Below are 6,630 nucleotides of genomic sequence, written 5' to 3'. Positions count from 1 at the left end.
TTAAACAGGCACGATGGTGCTCTATAGGCACTAAATAGCTCGGGGCCTGATCCAACGCCCATTGAACCCAGTAGGAGGCGGTCCAGTGACTTCAGTAAGATTTGGATCAGGCTCCCAGTGCATGGAAAATGAAAGTCCCATTAAGCAGGACTTGCCATTAAGCATGTTGACAGTAAGCAAGCTCTGCTGTGTGTTATGAAGGGGATAATCAAGCTGGCCCGATCAGGGGGAAGAGATTCACAAGTCTGAGGAGTGTTTTAAATCTTGACAAGGGAAGGCAGCTAAAATGAAGCTTTATAAATCCATGCATAAAGATCTTCCTGAAAGGGTAATGGGGAAAATGACTGCCCCACACTCAGATGCTGCCTGTGCTTCCACTCTCTGGTTGGAGATACAAGAGACATTCCCCTGCTCCATCGCTACATCCTCCTAATAAAAGCAGCCCAGCGACTGAGTGACTGCATCGAACTGCTTCACCTTCTGGCACTGCCACGGGTCCTGCACAAGAGCAAAGACACGCTGCACTAGGCACTGGGTAAAAGGTGGCATCTTCTCCAAAGAGCCTGCAGCCCAGCGAGACTTTCTGAGGGGAGACAGAGAGGGAAATGACCCGCCCAAGGTTATACACAACTGCTCAGCCGCAGAGCTGAGAATGGCCCCTGGATTGCCACGCCAGCCACCCATCCATCGCGACAGCAAGCCGAGCGCTGACATGGAGCCGACTCCAATGCAGGGCACTAGGGGTGAGGGGCTGCATCTTGGCTCAGAGGGACAGGAGCTGCCTGGGGCAAGCATAGAGCTGGAAAGCTAAAAACCCTAACCTGGATTTTATACCCTGGAGCAGGGATGTTCTCAGCCAGCGCTCTGCAGAGATGCTCTGCCTATGCTGGTGATGGATTTAGCAGTCTCTGGGCAAAAATGTATGCTACTGCCCAGGCCTCCAGCAGGGATCCCAGAGGCTTTTTTTCCCCACCAGCTACCTTCCCAAAGATATGGGCTGAGATCCTCCATGCTGCCGAGGGTAATAATTAGTCACCTTGAAAGCCGCAACCTCGGACTTCCCTTGTCCCTGCACAGATCTCCGGTGCCTTTCTCTGCTGGAGAGCTCTTTGACGAGCATTTCACCTGGATTAGAGTCTGGCTGGCTTCAAACCCTGCACAGAACATGTAGACTAATGAAAGTAGCAAGATACCAGCTTTACCCAAAGAACTTGGGCAGCTCTGCGATGCACCAACCGTAAAGCAGACTCAGCTTTTTGGTACGGGCAAGTCCGACCGGCCGGCTCCAAGCATCGGACTGCTCTCCCCCCCAGAGTTGGGTGAAGAACGTAAGCATCCCAAATTCCCACTCTTTTGTCCTAACGACTAGACAACACCTCCTCTTGGACTCTATGTTCAATTCTTATTGGCTACAACTAAGGACTAAGAAAATTTGGAAGCCCCATCCTGAGAAGCCAAGCTCTTAATGGGCCGATTACGTCATCCATAACCCTATTAGTAACATCAAGCCACTGTAATTTATAGACAATCTTCTAAGGAGAACTATCAATATATTTATTTTCCTACTGATATATAGCTAAGTCGTGCATGAAGTTTATTAAGCTGTGCCAATTTTCCATCAGGGCTGGGATCTATGGGTTTTTACCGTATGAATATTTGGCTCCATCTCAAAACAGAAAATCATTTAAAAAATATAACACAAGAAGCATTTTAGTCCTTTAAAATGCCCGTAAGCATATGATAGAAGCTCTCATTGTCTGGATGTGATGGCTAAATTCCTACAAATCAGTCAGTCAGAGATAACTGGCCTATTTAGGGCACATTTCACCATGGACCTCCTCGAGAAAAGTATGACTTTTAATACCTGCCGTGTTGGGTTTTGGTTAATATTTAATGTTGCTTCATACTTTCCATGGGCGAGTATCATTGCTGCCATTTTTCAAGTGAGAAACAGAGGAGAGGAGAAACTTCCCGAGGACATGGAAAGAGAAAACAGCAGGGCTGGGGCACAGAAGTCTTGCTGCCCCTTCACCCCCTTCCCTAGAGTCGAACACAGAAGCCAGAAGTCCCAGCCCCTCTCTGTTAAGCAGAGTCATCCTTGCAGGGTGAAGAGGTAGCCTGCTCCACATATCTGCACATGGATTTCCTTCCTAATGCCTGTCAGGCTCAATGCTGGTCAGAGAGAGGAGCACACAGTCCAGGGATGCAGGAGGTGTGCACTATCCTCCCTCTGCACCTGCAAAGGGCCTTATGACTTGCTCCACTGAGCCCTTGAACCAGCATGAACCCCAGAGGCAGCCTCAGCCGTCAAAACCCCCCCGGGAGAGTGGTCCATGCCTCTGAGGAACTGAAATGCCCCAGAAGCCAAATGTTCTGCATGTTTCTGAGTGATCCCCCAGGCACCATGAGGGTCCCCAGGGAACCAGGAGGCTGGAGCAGCGGTACATCCTACGCTGCAGGAGGGACGGGACCCTGTGCAATGCATCCCCTTCCAGGCACTTGGCTAGAAAACAGATCACAGAAAGGTGATGCACGGAAAGCAACGGGAGCATGACCTGCTGCACAGCGTGACCCAACACCACATGAAAATCTTTCCACTGGCCCTGGCGGACACTGGATCAGGCCCCTGGACGCAACTCTCCGTGGGCCAAAGGAACAGCACAGCAGAGCCTCCTGATTCTTGCCCAGGTGGAACAAGCTTTGCAAATGAGGAAGCAAGCGAATAAAGGGCCAGGATAACGCCTCTCAACCTGATCCCCGCTCATTTATTTTGGCAACGGTAGTTTAGCGTTAAATATTCATAAGGCTTCCTAATGTACAAGTAAATGTACTGTAGTATATTCCACAAAGACGATGAGGTCTCGGAGATCTTGCTGCAAACAACACCGTCTCTCCACTGCTAAATCTTTGATGAGAAGCGGGGAGAGGGTAGAAGAGAAAGTGCGTGTGTGCGTGCAAATGCGTGCGTGTGCACGCCGGCTTTGGAAACGTTGGATTTCTGCTGGGGAAAAACATATGCACACACAGAAGGGAGAAGTTTCTAAAGCTCCTATCGGGTTTAGGAGCCCAAGTCTCATTGGTGCCAAAACGTGCACTGTGGATCCTGTTCTCACGCGCACCAGTGAAAGGGAGGAGTTAGTCGATTCAAAGCAGCTGAGTTACTCTGGTGCGAAGCTGACAAAAGTGAGAGGACAATCAGTCTTGGAAACCAACTGAGCAATCTGTGCACAACGCCCTGCAGTAATACACAGCCAGATACCCGACTTGGCTCTGTGGGGATCCTTCGGTTGGGAATGATCCTGCCTCTAGCAGGGGTTGCACTAAGAGACCTTGGGAGGTCCCTTCCAGCCCTCCTTTCCTAAAATCCTATGCAACTCTCCCCTGGGGGAAATAAAGCAATGTTTTCCTCTTTTGCAGAGTAACAGGGAACGCTCCCCATAGTTCCTGGTCACTCTTAAGTTCTTTATTTCAGTCCACGTTGTGAGCCTCTGCCCTCCCACCCATTGTTTCAGCTCTGTTTCTCCATCCAGACCTTGCTGTTCCTCTCCTAGGGGGCTTCTACTTCCCTCCCATCCTAGCCACATCCCTGTTGTGCCAGTCCTGCCTCTCCCATACACAGCTCTGGTGCTGCTCCTCATCCTGCTTGCCACCTCCATCCTGATTGCCGACTAATTGCACGACGGTACGTTGATGCACCCGGCGCCTTCCACTAGGGTCTGCTTATGCAAGACCCTCATTCATTTCACTTGTGACCAAAACCTCGGATGCAAACCCAGGTCTCCAGGCCTGGTCTGGGCCTCCCTGTCCTCAGGCCTGCAGTCTTCAGCTTGTGGACCCGCACGTACTGCAGGAAGGACATCCTTAGCTGCTCTCAGCAGGCAGCCAGGGGAGGGCGGAGGCATTATTTAATCAAGGACTATTTAAACTGCAGGGCGGACTTCATTTACCATTACAGCGTGACATAAAAGTTTAAAGGCTTTAAAAAAAAAAAAAAAAATCTATGATCCAGTTTTACGCCCCTTCAAGTTCTCCTAATAAATCTGCACAAAGGAATTTATCATCTCATGGTAAATGTGTCGCTTCCCCACTGGCTCTTGAAAACGCCCAGGAGGGCCCTGCATAAATCCCAAGCTCCAGCTTCATTTCAGGCCCTGCGGCCATATCTCTGAGTGCTGACACACCCCTGCTGAGAAGTCACTGTCAGCCTTCCTCCTGCCCCTGCTGAAAGGAGCGCTTGTTCTGTAAATGCGGGAACAGCCCCCTGCTGCAACAAATAGCACAGCAGCACAGCCAGGCCTCCGGGAAGAGAGAGGGGGCCTGTCTGTCCTCAGGCATCCCAGTGCAGGGCACGTTCCCTGGAAGGGCTGTGATGGAGGATGCCAAGGGAGTGCGTACTGTCTGCAGCCCTCCGTTCCCAGCAGCTTCACCTCTTTGGCTCCAAATGCAATGGCAAAGCCAGCAGGATCGGAGAAGCATGGTCTCTGGGGCTGTTGGGCAAAAGTCCACCCGTCCACCTGACAGCGACTAGCAGGGCCCATCATCAGCATGGGTACATACAACAAGCCCCCATCTCCAGCAGTAACTGGGGAGCTGGGCAGATAATGCACTAGTCCTTCTTCCCCAGTTGCACATGTACCCCAGGGCAATCCAACAGGCCTCATCTAATTATTTCCCCTTGACAAGAACAAGCCCCAGACCCTTCTTCACCTGACCCGCTGTCTTGTGTTTAGTTTAGTTACGGGGCAAGTCTTTCCGGGCAGGGAACAGGGCTCTGTAGGCCTGACGCCCAGCCCAGAGGTCAGTGCAGACTCCCCTTCGACTTGGACAGTCTTTTGGATCAGATCCCAAATACCCCAAGGACAGTCAGAATTTGCTAACGGCTGACTCAATAACAATAATATCATCCTACAGGGCCCTTTTGCTATCGGAGGGATCTGATTATTAGAAGCCAAATGAAAACGCTTTACAAGCTTTGGGCTCAGATGCTCCCTGTGAGGCAGGAGCAACATCCAGGGAGAGCCAGGACTCCTGGGCTCTATTTCTACCAGTTGAACAGATGCATTGCAAGCTGAGTCACTTCTCTGTAGCTTGGCTTCCCAGTCTGTAGCAACAGCTACACCCTTGCTTGGGAAGCAGAAGGCACAGGAGACATTTGTGCATGGTATTTGTAACCGGTGATATCAGATGTCAGAGAGGAATGCAGTCTGATTAATCGTGAGTGAGAAGTGGGCAAAATGAGGTCTAAAGAGGCAAAAAGGGATTCCAACCTTATCGCCCAAATGAGTTCAAAGCACAGCCCCAGTTTTAACCACAAGGCCAGGAGTGTCTCTCTCTCTCTGCATCTCCACTGATGCGCGCACGGTTCCTGAGCAGCACCATTTCCCACGCAATTTGGTGGCTCTGTAATTACTCTAAAATTAAAAGCGTGCAAGCCTGTTGCTTCGAGGATCTGGAAAGACTCCGGGAGTCCCGGCTCCCGGTCCTTTGACTCGACACTTCCCCTCCCCTTCTTGCATCAAGCACGCCTGGCCGACAACACCGGGCGGCCGTGGCAGGAGGAATTAGTGCAGCCCAGCTGAACAGCTGGCACCTAGTGCACAAATTAAACACCCACGTGCAAAATGCCGCAGGGAGCGCGCTGGCTCTTCTCCTGCCTCCTGTTCCTCTCGTCACTCCTGTTGCACACAGTCAACAGCCTTGCAATATTTAAGCTCTTGAACACAAGGCCCCGATTCCTTTCCTCCAGGCCCACATGCTGCTCTCAGCCAAGGAGGCCGGCGGACCACAACGCGCCTTTCTTCCCCCTCCTCTTGCCGAGGGCCTGACATGACTGCGTAATCACCAAGTGAAGACACGGGCTATTTTGGAGGGGAAATAAAAACGTATCTATAATTAATGATCCTCCAAGAAGGCACGGCCCCTTGCTAATGTAGCAATTTGGTGAAACATAATTTATGAGGCTCCGAGCTTAATCATCGATAAGATCCTGAGTCAGACGCGTGGGGAAGGAGGGAGAGGGGAGTTGCCTGCTGTGATTGTGCATTCAGACGACGCTTGTAACATCCAAAGCTTTTTGGCAGGAACAAAACCCCTCACAAGATGAATGGAGATAACTAACTGCACCATGGCTGATTTACAGGGAGAGGCTAGAAAAGGGACGCCCGCCGGTTGGCATCTATTAACAGAAGCCTTTTCTGCAGGTGTAATTATACTAATGAGTAGGCAGGTGCAATACCTGAGAGGCAGCAGCCTTAAGGGCTCAGACCAGCCAGTTTAAGTCAGGACCCAGCCTCACCTGGAAAGGGATTTCCAGAATCCCACTGACTTTAACTGAAACCCGGAAATAGGTTCGCAGTGTTTCATTCATGGAAAAACAGTCCTTTTCCCCCTCAAAAAAAACTCCTTCTCTCACAAAAAGGTACCAGCATCTAAATCTTCCACTTGATTACAGAGCTTTTCTTGCAGTAATTTATCTGTATCACTTTAGGCGCATTTCATTCACTGAAAAATGTCGGATTTCTACCAAAAAGACATAGCTTTGGGACAACTAACGTTTTCTAAAAGAGGGATAAAATTGTTGATTATAATATTGAGGAAAATTGCAAAAAATGAGAAAAGGAACAGAGTTGG

Source organism: Gavialis gangeticus, unplaced genomic scaffold (assembly GCF_001723915.1).
Source record: "Gavialis gangeticus isolate Ggan-Ray unplaced genomic scaffold, GavGan_comp1, whole genome shotgun sequence".
Lineage (NCBI taxonomy): Eukaryota > Metazoa > Chordata > Crocodylia > Gavialidae > Gavialis > Gavialis gangeticus.
This window is presented reverse-complemented; position numbering follows the sequence as displayed.